Below are 16184 nucleotides of genomic sequence, written 5' to 3'. Positions count from 1 at the left end.
AGTCCAATCCAATTCCTGGTCCTTCCCTCTGCTCCCCACCCACCCCTCCCAGTCCCATCCATCTCTTGCTCCTTCCCTCTGCTCCCCACCCCTCCCAGTCCCATCCATCTCCTGCTCCTTCCCTCTGCTCCCCACCCCTCCCAGTCCCATCTCTTGCTCCTTCCCGCTGCTCCCCCCCCCTCCCAGTCCCATCCATCTCCTGCTCCTTCCCTCTGCTCACCTCCTTTCCCAGTCCAATCCAATTCCTGGTCCTTCCCTCTGCTCCCCACCCACCCCTCCCAGTCCCATCCATCTCTTGCTCCTTCCCTCTGCTTCCCACCCCTCCCAGTCCCATCCATCTCCTGCTCCTTCCCACTGCTTCCCACCCTCCCAGTCCCATCCATCTCCTGCTCCTTCACTCTGCTTCCCACCCTCCCAGTCCCATCCAATTCCTGGTCCTTCCCTCTGCTCCCCACCCACCCCTCCCAGTCCCATCCATCTCTTGCTCCTTCCCTCTGCTTCCCACCCCTCCCAGTCCCATCCATCTCCTGCTCCTTCCCACTGCTTCCCACCCTCCCAGTCCCATCCATCTCCTGCTCCTTCACTCTGCTTCCCACCCTCCCAGTCCCATCCATCTCTTACTCCTTCCCTCTGCTCTCCACCCTTCCAGTCCCATTCATCTTCCCTCTGCTGCCCCCCCCCCCCCGCGAGGTCCAGGATCGTGACTCCGTTTACCCCCTCTCTTCCTCCCTCCCTCCGGTGCAGGCAGCAGTCTTCTTCAACCTTTCTGTGCTTCTGGCAGCGGTAGCGACGTATACACGCTGCCTTCGGTCTGCCCCGGAAGCCTTCTCTTCAAGTTCCTGTTCCCACCTATGCGGGAACAGGAACTTGAAGAGAAGGCTTCGGGGCAGAGCTGAAGGCAGCGTGTACATCGCTACCGCTGCCAGGAACAAGAAAGGCTTAGAGAAGATTGGTGCTGCCTGCGCCGGAGCGTAGGAAGAGAGGGGGTAGATAGACACGCTCGTCTCCGTCTGCTTCGCTGCTTCCCTGCCCTGTCTGCGTCCCGCCTTCCTCTGATGTCATTTCCTTTTGGGCGGGACGCAGACAGAGAGGGCAGGGAAGCAGCGAAGCGGACGGAGACGAGCGCGTGCCTCAGGTGCCTGCTTTTTTTTTTTCATTCTAGCGCCAGTCCACGTCCTCGTCGTTTGGGGGGGCATTGCCCCCCTCGCCCCCCCAGTCTACGCCTATGCCTGTTGCTCATTCAAAGACATTGGAATTTGTGATCCCCATATCTGCCTGCCTAATAAGTGTTAATGGACCTTCTCTGAAAGCGATAATGCTCTTAAAGCCTACTAATAATGCATCGACTGAGGCTCCAAGAAAGTATAGTGATCAACATGGTCCATTCTTTGAGGAGTACAACAACAGGAGAGTAGTGTAATCAACAGGACTCTTTCAAAAAGCCAAGGAGATGGAATGTAGAAAAATATTCTTTTATTGTAAATAAGATGAGACTTGACACCACACCATGTTTTGCCAACAATGCCTGCCTCAGGAGTCTGTATATGTGACCCCACCTTCAAGGATGTAAGTATATCCTACTGTACTCAGGTGTTTACCTCAGACATACTTCATCAAAACAGAGGTGAAGGTTCAAATATTTTCACTAGCCTCGCCTTCTTATTCATAAAATAGGAGGAGAATGAATCTAAAATGAGTAACTCAGTCAAGCAAATGTTTTACCTTCAAAATCGAATAAATTTATTTGAAACTATTAATTTGACATAAAGATCTACTATGTTTGACAATTGCTTTTCGTTCTTTCTTAGGTTACCAAACCATAACCATTCTGAACATAACAGAAACCTATCAGATGAGTACTAATTTTGAGAACAGCAAGAATCTTTCTCTAAACTTATGTTTACCCCCAATAATTTATTTTGAAATTCCTCTAGTTTGTAGGAATTGATCCTTTGTGTTTTTTAAAATTTCTTTTTCAGGTTCTTCATTAAATGAGCAGGTGAGTAGTAACTATATGTATTTGTCTTAGTCCCTCTAGTAAGTCTCTGGCGCATCTGTTCTCTTTGTACTTATATAGATGCATCAAATTAACTTCGCTGTTTCTTCCAGCTTTCTTGTAATTTTTCGGGTCTTCACCTTTCTTTTATCGTTGGGTACCTTATATGTGATGATGACAGGAACCAGGATCCAGGTCCGCAGTACCTATTATCCTAAACTTTAAAAAACCAACAAAAAAACCCTAAACCCTGTCTATCTCACTTCTTCAAGAAATTTTGTTAGAGGATTCTTGAATCACTTCCCTATCTAGCTTTCCCAGTAAAAAAAAAATATATAATTGATTATCCCTATTCTATTCCTTCCACCAATAATTTTCAAACAGGCTTTAAATGTCTCAGCTATAGGTTGTTTTTTTTTTTAACAGACCTACTGAAATAGTTAAACAGATTCAGAGATTTAAAATCTTCCAAATCAGAACAGCACCCAACTTAGTTTTAAAAATCTATGTAATTAAAGTTTTTTTTGTTTTGTTTTTTAGTAATTCATTTTGAGGTTCAGCGGGTTTTTCCTTTTAAATGTTTCTCACAGAACCCCTTTTTAACGTGACAAAATTAAATGGGCATCTCAGATGACACATGTGTCATGAATACTCAGTGTGACAATTTATTAAATGAACAAGCCTCACCAGCTTATCAAACAATGATTTTGATTGATAAAGTAACCTATTTTATAATTAAAACAGCAGCATTATCATACAGCCTTCAGCCACAACTCTGTAAGCCTCAAAAACGCGGTAAGCTTTTAAAATTAATGAATTAATTTAGGTCACATTCTTAACACACAAACAGTTCTTAAAATTCACTTAAACTGTTTTTAAGCGGATTTTCTTCTCACAACTGATCATATAACCACTGCGGGGCTAGCCGGCGTCTCTAGACTCAAATCGGCACATGTGCCTGGAGATCCCGTCGATTTTTGTACATCCGGGGTCTCCTGGTCCGATCTCGGGGCTTCCGCCGGCATAGGAGGAGGATTTCTCGTTTCGGAACTGAGTGATGTCTCAGTTTCCAGCCGGGAGAATGGCAGACCTCTCCCCAAACTCTCCAGCAATGAAGAATTTCCCGATAAAACACCCGGTGCGAAGAAGCGGTCCAGTGTACCAACCATAGGCATTTTGCTATTCAGGAAATGGCATACTTCAATGGAGTAGGCAGGTAGGTATGGAGCAGCTTCTTTTACTTCTTACTCGGTCCCCATCTTGCCTGTCCGAAATTTATTTCTACATATTATACAAGTGGGATACAAAGATGTGAATTCACAGTCACTTTTCACCACCTTCTTTCCTGAAAAGTTTGTTCAAAATTATATACAGGACATCTGTCAAGCATGGGAGCCACTGGGTGGCTGTATATACAAAATTAGTTTGTTTCTGCTTGCACAAATTGGTGTTTTGCAACCGATGTCAAGACTGTCCATCTCAATACCAAATGGAGTTTCACTTCTCATTTTATCTTTGTATCAGCTGGGAAAGTCATAGTTTTCTTTGCTGGATGTTTCCAATTCTTCATCTGCAGGAAACAGAAGACAAAAGCATGAGAGATCACACAAAGACATTTTAAAACCCCTTTAATCTAACCAAAGAAGCAGAGCACTTATCCTGTTAGCAGGAGCTGGTAACTGTATAAGTGCTGACAAGAGGGATATTCAGTGGCATGGAGCTTGGCAGAACGGTGGTTATCTAGTTAGCAGCCAGACAGATAAAGTTAGAACTGCAAAAAGTCTGTCCTAACTTTAGCAGGTTTGCTATGCAATAGAAGTCTGAATATGCTGATAACTGAATAGCACTTCTAGATCAGAGTGGAAACTGGAGAGCAATATTCAAAGAGATCGCTCCTGCCCAGTTAAAAACCCGCTGAGCTGGCTGGCCACTGATATTCGACTCTGACTGGCTAGTGCCCAGATGATCAAAAGCCCCGCTCTGTTCCAAACAATGCTCTAAAAATAGTGCTGGAACAGTGATCAGAGATAATAACATGCAAATTTATGCGCACTATTATTTCTGATCATAGGGTAAAGTGCAGGAGGATTATGCCTGAATCCTCCTGCACTTGTTTGACAGATCTGGGCTGTCAAAAGCCCACACATCAAACACAGGGGCTGGAGGTCTGTGGGACCACCAGACCCCAAACAGCATGGCCCTGGTGGCCTAGTACTCCTACCCCAAGCCAGCAACACAGGGGCAGGAGGTCCCCCTGACCCAAGTTCAGAGGGGGCTGGAAATCTCCAGCTCCCTAACCCCCCATGGCATCCCCCCAAGTAAAGCCCTGGTGGCCCAGTAGGCCACGAATCAAGCCCCCCCAACTTGGTGATCTAGTGGCCCTCTTCCCTGCCCCCTACTTTTGTTGAGGAGGGAGGTAGACTCCCTCTTCTTCCAGGAGCGCTGCTATTTCGAGGTGGCGCTGCTGGAAGAGGAGGGGTTCTACCTCCCTCCTCCAATAAAGGTAGGGGGCACGGAAGAGGGCCACTAGACCACCAGGTCGGGAGGGGGGCTTGATTCGCAGCCCACTATGGCTTTATTTGGGGGGATGCTAGGGGGGGTTGGAGACCCACTGGATCTCCAGCCCCCTTGAACTTGTGTTGGGGGGGGGTGTGGGGACTGGCAGCCCCCGTGTTGCTGTGTGTGTGGGGGAGTTGGGGTTCCTACTCCTGTGGGGGGGGGCTGCACTTGGGGGAATGGGGGGGGGCCTGCTAGCATGCAAATGCATGCTGGACAGGGCTCACCATTCCTTCCCAATGGTCTGTAAATCCTAACACCAGTTCTGAGCTGGCGTAGGATTAGCTCGCTGATCACTGGGGAGGAATATGTTTAGCATGAATTTGCATGTTTCTTGTGCTAAGAGCTCTGTTTTGCATGCATTTGCATGCTAGTTGCATTCAGAGCCCACGAGCGCATTGTTCCAAGTGCTTGAGGGCTCTGATCATGGGGCCATAGCAAACGCAGGCGCTAGTATGGTGCAAATAGCTCTAGCACCTGAGTTTGCTTCTGATCATCGGCGTATAGGTTAGGGGTGGTCCGGGTGCAGAGTTTGGGCTGAGCCACTACTTAGCAGCGATATTCAGTCCATTAACCTGTCAAGGATGTGGGCAAAGTTAAGACAGCAAAAGGGCTGCATAACTTTATCCACCAGATTAACTGGGCACCAGTTTGGCTATCAGCTGGTAGGCAGTTAACTTCCAGGTTGCCTCACTAAATTTGATATTGAATGCCAGAGGCTGGACATGCCTGGGCATTGAATATCCAAAGTTAATTTGGCCCACAAGCTGTTTAGCACGATGGACTAAATATTGACCCCTGAATACTCAGTGTTGGCTGGTATCCGGGTACCAGAACTGAATATCGAGTCTCATTTTAACTGCGAGGACTGGTGCTTTGCTTAACTTTTTCAGGACCCCATGGAAAAGTCTACATGTTTCAGTTCTTTAGATAAGGGAAGGCTGAGAATCTAGTGTTATTTTCCATACAATCAACTAAATAGTACGAAGGTGCAGAAATTCAAAACTCCAAAAAGGCTTATAAGTACAGTTTGGGGAGTTTAGCACCAGTAATGTTCCTTGGTCGGCTGCCACCCGGGGCGGATTGCTGCTGCACACAACCCCCCTCCCCCATGGGTGCAGTGTCCCCCCCCCCCCCCCCCAACACTTGGTGCATTCTTCTTACCTGCTGGGGTGCTGGAAGCAGCTGTGTGGCTGTCGGCTCTGCTGGTTCCCTGCTTCCTCTGCCCCGGAACAGAAAGTTACAGCATAGGGAGCAGGGAACTGGAGGAGTCGACAGCCACGCAGACCACCCATCCCTCGGTACGCTGCTGTTTAGCACTGTAGGTCAGTGAAAAGCTCAGTGTTGAACAGGAGGGTAACTCCAGATTTCCACACAATTTCCAATGACAGGTGGGCTCACGAGAAAAAGAGAGAAGAAGAGAGAGAGAAAGAGAGAGAGAAAAAGTGAGAGAGAGAGAGAAAAAAGAGAGAGAAAAAAAAAGAGGAGAGAGAGAGAGAGAGAGATGTTTGTTGTTGGGCAGGTCAGTGGTGGCCAGAGAAAGAAGATGGTCTATTTCTGGACAGGAGATGGTGTGATTTGGTGGGATGGGGACAATACTCCACCCCCCCCCCCCCCGGTGGCCTTCCAAATTTGCCTGTGGCTGGCAGCTACAGTGCTAAAAACATGCTATCTCCACTGGCCTGTGACCGGTCCTCTTTCATATCCTCTGAAAACAGGAAGTGGTGTAAGAACAGGCAGGACATGGCACAGGGAAGGTCCCAGGCCAGGCAGAGAGAGAATTCTTTTAGTACTGCAGCTGCCAGCCAAAGGCAAGTTTGAAGGGCTGTTAGTGGGGGAAGATGGGGTGGAGGGAGAGATGTCAGACTACGGGGAGAAAGGAAAGGAGAGAGACAGAGATAGAAAGAAGCCAGGCTTCGAGAGTGGGGAGTCAATAGTAAGAGTAATATTTTGATGTGGCCAGGGTCTAGGGGCCCAAACCAATTTTGATTACTATGGATTTCTGTATATTCTGCAAAGGTAATAGTAGTTGCGGGTTGGGATGAATGGAGAACTGAAAAAAAAAGTTATGTGGGTTCCTGCTGATATTTAGGGCCCGCAAAACTGTCTTATGTAGGCCCTGTCTGAATATCGGCCAGATAAGCTGCCTAAGCTCTGGTGGCACTGAGGGACAATTTAACCCTGGATATTATTCAGTATTGGTGTCCGCTTATCTTCCGACACTGGATATCTGGGGCTAAATTAGCCAGCGAAGGTCAGCGTTTAAAAAAACAAATCGCTGACCGTTGCTGGCTGAATATCAGCTGAAATAACTTTAATGAACTGATAGCCACCACTGATTCTTGGTCCCAAAAGTCTTACTGTCAAAATATCTTACCAGGCTCTTATTGAATGGTCTCCAAAAGCGTCTCTCCTAGATAAAACAAGGTTTTGAAAAGTCTGTTAGAAAACAGGAACATAAATTTTATTCTGATGGTGACAAACTCAGCAGAGCCCAAGAAGAAATCTCCTACCCCAGTCAACAAACTCTAATGACCAACACCCCTCCTGATATTCAGCGCTATTTAACCAGTCAAAAATGGTTGCTGACCGGTTAAATAGTTTTAATTAATTGGGATTTATTAACCACTTTTATGAAGAGATTCACCCAAGGCGGTGTGCAGTTATTTGCAGCTAACTGGGAATATTCAGCAGGAGATACCCAGTATGTTTACATATTTACACTCAGCACACACAGGTTTCCCATGAAAAGTTACACGGATACATTTGAATTTTCAAAAGTTTTCAAAAGTATGTGGGGAAGTGCAAATCTCCTTCAATTGTAAAACACAGTAATAGTAAATGATGGCAGATAAAGATCTGCACAGTCCATCCAGTCTGCCCAGTAAGTCAGCCAGAGCTGCATCTGCCACTCTGCACAGGTTATAATCTTTCATGAATCAGTGTTCCCTCTACGCTGTGATTGTGTGCTCACACACACAGCACAGAGAGTGCACATGCCTAGCAATTGTGCACATAACATTTTTGCTGGCTTTCTTTATTGTTAATATAGGCCAGCCTGTGCACCGCAGCGAACTCTCAGTGGCGCCGCAGCAAATCTTGACCTCCCTCCCGCCGCCCACAATCCAGCATCGCTCCCTACTTTCCCTTCCCGCAGGTCCAGAATCTGCCACTTTCTGATTCTTCACCCGCCGCCGCTACGGTGCTTGCAGCTTACATTTTCGGGCTGTCCGCAAAGCAATGCGAGGACTTCCCTCTACCGCGTCCGGCCCTCACAATAGGAAGTTGCATCAGAGATTGCATCAGAGAGGGCCAGATGCGGCAGAGTGGGAAGATTTGGAGTGCCTGCCTGTGTGAATCGCGGATGGCCCGAAAATGTAAGCCGCAAGCATTGCAGCGGCGGCGGGGGAAGGAGAAGCAAGCGGTAGTGATCCTGGACCTGCAGGAAGGAAGGTAGCGAGCGATGTTGGATTTGTGGAAGGCAGAGGTGTCCTGGATTTATAGGAGGAGAGGGGCTGCAGGGAATGGTGTGCTAGACTTTCTGAGAAGTGGGGGCTGCAGGGAAAAGGGAGACCTATGTGGCCAGGGAGGGTGCAGAGACCCAAGTGGCCAGGGGTGTGGGAGGTGTGGAGGAGGGTGCCGCAAAAAATTGCTCAAACACTAAGGATGCTGTGAACCCAAAAAGGTTGGGAACCCCTGACATAGGCTATACCAGACACACTGAGTCGAGGCTGAAAAATGAAACACAAAGGGTCCGATATTCAGACTGCAGGAGTTAGCCTGGCTAACTCCCGCGGTTGGCGATGATGCTGGATATTCAATGCCAGGCCATTTCTAGTGACCGGCATTGAATATCCGGTTTATTTTTGGCTGGTTTGAATGTAACCAGCCAAGATGATATTCAGCGCTAGCCAATTAAGTTCAAACCAGCCAAAGATATACCGGCTATTCACGTGGTCAAATTTGACCGTTGAACTGGTGCTGAAAGTCCGCTGACCATGGATATTCAGCAGGAGATAGCCGGCTATCTCCCTCTAAATATCACCAGATATCTGGCTAAGTATCATTTAACCGGTCCAGTGCCATTCCTGACCAGTTAAGTGGTTTTGAATATCAGGGGGAAAATGTTTTTCATGCGCACATGGGCCGGCAAAAATTAGAGTGAACATTGTTCATGACTAAACACCAACTGGCAATTTGCCATCATGCCAGGATAAAATCTTGGAACAGTATATGTGAAACCCAAAAATATTGCTAACACTATTTAACTTGCAGATTTCAACATTGCCAGTGAAAGCGCCTCTACTTGCTGCATGTAAAAATATGCAAGAGGCCAATCAGAGGAGTCCTTATTTTATCATCCTCACTTTAGTATTCCCTTATCTCTTGTTTGTCCTGTTTGTCTGGCCTAATTAGACTGTAAGCTCTGTCGAGCAGGGACTGTCTCTTCATGTTCAAGTGTACAGCGCTGCGTACGTCTAGTAGCGCTATTGAAATGATAAGTAGTAGTATTAGGAGTAGGAGTAGCCTAGCGATTACAGCAGCTGGGTGGGGAAGCCACAATTCAAACCCTACCTCTCCTACACCAAAAGGCTATAGCAGACCACCTTAAGCATTTTGCTGTATTTTATCTGTTTGTGTGCACTAGGCTGAGTGTTACTGATTTTCTTAGAAATATTTTTGGAGGGAGTGTCTCAAGGTTGGAGAGTAGGAATACAGAAGGAGTGGGAAATAGACCAGGCTAACCAGAAACAAATGAGGAGACGTCAGTTGATGGTAGATAGTTCACCTTACTCAGAATCCACAGATTTATTTTTTAAAAGATCTTTTTAAAGACCATATTTCTCCATCTTCTTGTACCAACATTTGTTGACCATTTGATGTTTTTACGTATTTTATATAAAGACTCCTGAAGCAAGCCAGCAGCCGAAACATGGTACTGTGTCGAGTCTTCATCAATAAACTGTCTACCATCGATTGAAGTCTCCTCGTTTGTTTCTAGTTAAACTGGTCTATTTCCCACTCCTTTTGTATTCCTGTTATTTTGTCATGGGATCTCAGTGTTCCTCCGCCTCGGTGGATCTGCACTGAACGGTTGGAGATTCCTGCATTATCCGGCTAGTGTGTTACAATTCTCGCATGCTGACCAGAAAACGCAGAGTTAATGGGAATACTTAGCGCTTCCTAATTAGGAGGTGGTAAGTGCTCCCCCATTAATTCTTTGCAGGTACCTTGTGCTAATGGGAACACGACCTGCAATTTTAAAAAAAGCTCTACAAAATGCCGCATTCAATCAGTCCTGCGTTAATCTGTGTTAAGCCCAGATTTTACCTCAGCTTAGTAAAAGGACCCCTTAAATAATAAGCCCTCTTGAGTAGGGAAATGCCTACGGTACCTGAAGTGTAAATCACAATGGGCCCGATATTCAGACCGTGGTCGGTGCTGAAGCAGCATATTCAATGCCAGGCTGTTTCTGGTGATTGGCACTGAATATCCAAGGTGTATTTTGGCCAGTTTAAATTTAACCGACCAAGCCGATATTCAACACTGGCTGGTTAAATTTGAACCGGTCAAAGATATACCTGCTATTTTTGTGGCTAAATTTAGCCACCAAGTTTAGCCAGCAATGCACTAAATAATCGGCCGATAGCCAGTTATATCACACAATATAATCAGATATCTGCTAGGCGCTAACCAGTAATATTGAGCGGAAGTGAGCTGGCTATCTTTGCATATTCGGCTTTTATCCATTATTTTCAATTTTGAAAGTTTTGAAAACTTTTCTTTCTAGTAAATTTTATAATATTAGTAAGTAAATTTATTATTTTTTTGTATTCTAGTTCAATGATAAGCCAATTGTTTTCAGGGAGAGAGTTCTTTTGTTACCCGCTTTGACTCCACCCTTCTTATAGGCGGGATACAAATGCCGGAATAGAACAGAATAGAATAGATGTTGACTCCGAAATAAAATGGAACATTATCCCAAACAAATAGAACTATGTTGAAAATGACATGGGACAATTTTTCAGCTGCCCATTCCTAGTTTTAGGTGTCACTGCCATAGCAATTCTGACTCGTCTTCCTACAAGGGTAGTGAGTGCTACTTTTGCACCGTTCCCAGACTTGAATAACCTGTGGAGGTGGGAATTGAACCCTTCTCCTGCCACTGCTAATCACCAATTTGTAGGCCATCAGAGTCCCCTATTTATACAAAATTTACTCTCCTACCTTGTTTGAAATGACGTTTTCTAGGATGAAAATAAATCACTAAAGCTACACAGGCCATCAGAACGAGAGGTATTATTATAATCCCATATGTTTTCCTGGACTCTTCATTACTACCTGTAACGGAGAAAAAAAACCCAGAAAGAATTCAAAATGGTAGTTTGCTGTATTTTCATTTTCCAAATGTATTTTTTTTTATCCCTGCCAACACATTCCTTATCTTTACTAAAAGCAACATAGACAGGGCGTACAAATTGGAACTGACATGACCAGGTCAGGATGTGTCACATTCTACTAGTATTTTAGAACAGGATCTGTTGGTGTAGAGTCGGTTGTAAAATAAATCCAGGAATGGATGTGTATGTGGAGGTTATCTGTGGCGGAAACATCCATTTCACAATACCAACAGGATTAACATGGCAATATAAAGGTTTATATGCCGGCACATAAATGTGTATGTCCGTCATTTAAGAACTATATGCAAAATAAAACAAATCCCAGATGAACTACATTGAGAACAGTCTGCGTCATAAGAACATAAGCATCATCGCCTTGGTCTTTCCCAGTCCAGAAGCTATTCCTCTTGTCATGTATTGTGTTACCACGCCATACTCTGTACTGTTATTTGAATATTTTTACTGCTGTAATTGTCTATTGCTTATGTTTGATTTATCCCTACTGTACACCACCTTGAGTGAATTCCTTTAAAAAGGTGGTAAATAAGTCCTGATAAATAAATGAATAAATGAATAAGCGCTGCCATACTGGGAAAAACCGAAGGTTCATCAAGCCCAGTATCCCGTTTCCAACAGTGGCCAATTCAGTTTAAAAGAACCTGGCAAGATCCCAGAATAGTAAAACTGATTTTATGCTGCTTATGCTAGAAATAAGAAGTGGATTTTCCCAAGTTCATCTTAATAATGGCTTATGGACTTTTTTTTTTAGGAAACTATACAAACCTTTTTTAAATCCTGTTAAGCTAACTGCTTTTATCACATTATCTGACAACAAATTCCAGAGTTTAATTACACGTTGAATGAAGAAATATTTTATTCTGATTTGTTTTACAAATTACTACTTAGTAGCTTCATTGCGTGCTCCCTAGTCCTAGTATTTTTGGAAACAGTAAACAAGTGATTCACATCTACTTGTTCCACTGCACTCATTATTTTATAGTCCTCTATCATATCTCCCCTCAGCTGTCTTTTCTCCAAGCTGAACAGCCCTAGCCACTTCAGCCTTTCCTCATAGGGAAGTCATCCCATCCCCTTTATCATTTTCGTCGCCCTTCTCTACTTTTTTTTTTTAATGCTGCTATGTCTTTTTTGAGATGTGATGACTAGAATTATATTTGAAGTGCGGTCACACCATGGAACGATAGAAAGGCATTCTCATTTTTGTTTTCCATTACTTTTCTAATAATTCCTAACATTTTATTTACTTTCTTAGATGCCACTAAGCAGAGAGTTTCAACGCATGGGTGACGATACTGCTGTGAGTATTGTGTTGCTGAGCATTTTGCATATTTTACTTGGGACTGCAAATCCTTTAGCATTCCAACCTTTGGTATTGTACCGCTGAAACAGCCCATGAGTGGGCGAAACATGGACCACGTCGGGTGATTGTTTTAATAAAGAGAATTTGTTTTTGGAGCAGTTCATCTGGGATCCGTTTTCTTTTGCATCACTTCTGATGCAGATCTTGGTTGTTTGCTATTTAAGAAATATATACAGCTTTGTTCTCCCATGCTATCACATAATATACACCTGATGACATAAGCCGGTATCACTTTCAAGAGGGACAAAAATTACTGGGGGATTAATTCCTCCAGTGACGCGTTGCACAAAACAGATGTCTCCAGGAGCAGTTTTAAATCCCAACATTGATCTCAGCATTCCTCTTCTGAAATGGGGAATGCACCTGTATTTTTTTTGCCCCACCCAAAATATGCCTAGATCCTCTATAACAAAACTCACCCTCAACGTTGTGAGGACACTGACGTCACTGTCAGGTCCTCCAGACACTTCCTTCCGGTTCGAAGCCTTTGTGGTGGTGAAGCCACCGAAAACAGTGTTGGGGCCCCGCCCTCGCGTCAAACGTGATGACGTCGAGGGTGGAGCAATGGCGTCAGTGGCTTCACAACCCACGACAAAGCAGATTGAAGGTGGCGTGCCGAGGTCCGCAACAATGCCGGTCAGTGCCTTCAGAATGCCGAAGGGGTGAGTAGGGAGGGGGGGAGGTTTGGAAGGAAACCGTGCTAGCGCCCGTTTCATTTGCACAAGAAACGGGCATGTTTTACTAGTATAATTATATTTACATAAATTCAATGGGTTGTGCAGTTCAAAAATGTTTCATTTTTTAAAGTCGTTACTTTAAGTTTAGTTTTCTTTGCCCAGTTATATTCCTTTGTGGTGTTTCCAAAGCATCCAAACACAGCCTGGAAAATCTGGGAAATCAGCAAGCTGTTTGATGAGTTTCCCTAACTGTGCAGAACATGAAAATGACAGAGAGCAAAAGAGTTTTACCTTGATGCTTTTCGTTGGTGCTGATACAGGAGCTCATCTCCTCGGTGTTCCCCATCAGCCTGTACTCAACGGTACAGCAGTACTTTTCCATGATGGAGAACGGTTTCAGGTGCAGAACGCTGGTAAGCATGAAGCGGCCATTTTCCATTTTGTTACTTATCATCTCTGCACTCTTTGTCCAGTTTCTCTGATGGCCGTCAAACCAGTGAATCTGTCCTTCAACGCTTCCTCCTTGTGCCTCACAAAAAACCGCACTTTGATTCTGAGTCATGCTGATGTTACTGTATGGGACTGAAAGACATAAGTACATAAGTATTGCCATACTGGGACAGACCAAAGGTCCATCAAGCCCAGCACCCTGTTTCCAACAGTGGCCAATCCAGGTCACAAATACCTGGCAAGATCCCCAAAAAGTACAAAACATATTATGTTGCTTATTCCAGAAATAAGAAGTGGATTCTCCCCAAGTCCATTTTAATAATGGTCTATGGATTTTTCCTTTAGGAAGCCCTCCAAACCTTTTTTTAAACCCCGCTAAGCTAACCACTTTTACCACATTCTCTGGCAATGAATTCCAGAGTTTAATTACACGTTGAGTGAAGAACAATTTTCTCTGATTCATTTAAAATTTACTACTTTGTAGCTTCATCGAATGCCCCCTAGTCCTAGTATTTTTGGAAAGAGTAAACAGACGCTTCACATCTATCCTCTTCACTCCACTCATTATTTTACAGTCCTCTATCATATCTCCCCTCAGCTGTCTTTTCTCCAAGCTGAACAGCCCTAGCCGCTTTAGCTTTTCCTCAAGGAAAGACGTACCATCCCTATCATCATTTTTGCCCCTTTAGCCCCTGCACACACTTTGAGGGGCATAATCGAATGGCGCCGGCCAAATAGATGGTCGGCCATCTATTTGGCCGGTGCCGCAAAGAGCAATCCTGAACCGTATTATCGAAAAAGATGGCTGGCCATCTTTCGTTTCGATAATAAGGTTGGGGCCGGCCAAATGTCAGAGATGGCCAGCAACGGTTTTCACCGATAATGGAAACTAATCCGGCGATCTCAAACCTGGCCGAATCCAAGGCATTTGGTCGTGGGAGGAGCCAGCATTTGTAGTGCATTGGTCCCCCTGACATGCCAGGACACCAACCAGGCACCCTAGGGGGCATTGCAGTGGACTTCATAAAATGCTCCCAGGAACATAGCTCCCTTACCTTTGGCGCTGAGCCCCCCAAATCCCCCCCAAAGCCCACTCCCCACAACTGTACACCACTACCATAGCCCTTAGGGATGAAGGGGGGCACCTACATGTGGGTACAGTGGGTTTTGGAGTTTTTTGGAGGGTTAACATTTACCACCACATGTGTAACAGGTGGGGGGGATGGGCCTGGGTCCACCTGCCTGAAGTGCACTGCACCCACTAAATACTGCTCCAGGGACCTGCATACTGCTGTCAGGGAGCTGGATATGACATTTCAAGCTGGCATAGAGGCTGGCAAAAATATTTTTTTTTGGGTGGGAGGGGTTAGTGACCACTAGGGGAGTAAGGGGAGGTCATCCCCGATTCCCTCCGGTGGTCATTTGGTCAGTTGGGGCACCTTTTTGAAGCTTGGTCCTGAAAAAAAAGGGACCAAGTGAAGCTGGCAAAATGCTCGTCAGGGCCAGCTTTCTTTTTTCCATTATCAGGCGAAGCCGGCCATCTCGTGAGCACGCCCTAGTCCCGCCCCTTCCCCCCTTCGCTACCCTACCGACATGCCCCCTTGAAGTTTGGCTGGCTCCGCGACAGAAAGCAGTTGGCGCCAGCCGAAAATGGCTTTTGATTATACCGATTTGGCCGGGTTCAGGAGATCACCGGCCATCTCCCGATTTGTGTCGACAGATGGCCGGCGATCTCCTTCGAAAATAAGGTGGTTTCATTCCATCAATCTAATTAAGGCATTCCTTTGAAACCTAACTACCCAAAAGTCGTATGAATTCTGGGACTCATCCAGTTTTAGTCCAGACTGAGACTGATTTAAAGCCCCTTTTACCAAACTGCGGCAAAATGGTGCCTGTGCTGATGTTAGTGCGTGTTTTTGACTTGCACTGAGGACCCCTTTTACCAAAGCGGGTAAAAGGCAAGTCTTTTGTTATTTAAAGAAATGGCTGTGCGGCAAGTGAACTCTTTGCCACGTGGCCATTTTGGGGAGAACCCTTACTGGGGTGGCAGTAAGGGCTCCCACGCTAACCCGGTGCTAGATTACCATCGGGTACACACCGACACTACAAAAATAAAGATATTTTTGTAACACCAGATATGACGGCGCACTGCGGGTGGGAAGTACCGCCAGGTTGCTGCGGTAGCCTGGTGGTACTTTCTTTTTAGGAAGCATTAAGCCCGCGTTGGGCTTACTGCTGCTTTGTAAAAGGAGCTCCTAATTTCTTTTTCGAAATGCTAATGTTGTATTATTCAGTTTTAGGTGAGTGAAGAGGGCAGATGGAGTTGGCCTTCAGAATCCAAACAATATGGATTCTGTTCATGTTTTTTTTTTTTTTACATAAAAACAAAAAGCTGTGAACGGAATGGTTAAGTTCTACCCCCAGGTCATAACTTCTGTACTGTACTTGTCACTGTAATAGTACCCCTATACTGTATTTTTTCACATCGGAGTCTGTAACCACCTCTCCAGAACTATGTAAGCCACTTTGAGCCTACTAATAAGTGGGAAAAGGTGGGATTCAAATGTAACAAACAAAATCATTGTATTAAATAAAGAAACACTTTTCAAGTTCTACTTTTGCTTTTAATTTTTCGCCTTTGCTTCTGTAGTAGTATGTGGAGCAGTGGCGGTGGGTTGGGAGTGGCTGGGCGGCGGTGGGGGGGGGGGCGGCATCAGGGAGGC

General features: G+C 45.3%; 1 long non-coding RNA gene across 1 annotated transcript; it reads right to left on the bottom strand.

The window, feature by feature from the left end:
* Window positions 1–1777: 1777 nt before the first annotated feature.
* Window positions 1778–10890, bottom strand: LOC115472171. Its single transcript, XR_003942473.1, has 3 exons — window positions 10781–10890; window positions 6930–6965; window positions 1778–3566 (listed from the first exon to the last, which is right to left on the bottom strand). It is a non-coding gene; the product is annotated as an uncharacterized LOC115472171 (long non-coding RNA).
* Between the last annotated feature and the right edge of the window lie 5294 nt (window positions 10891–16184).

The sequence above is a fragment of the Microcaecilia unicolor genome, chromosome 6 (assembly GCF_901765095.1).
Source record: "Microcaecilia unicolor chromosome 6, aMicUni1.1, whole genome shotgun sequence".
NCBI lineage: Eukaryota > Metazoa > Chordata > Amphibia > Gymnophiona > Siphonopidae > Microcaecilia > Microcaecilia unicolor.
Note: the sequence above shows the minus strand (reverse complement) of the source record. Positions and strands in the feature narration are given on the sequence as shown.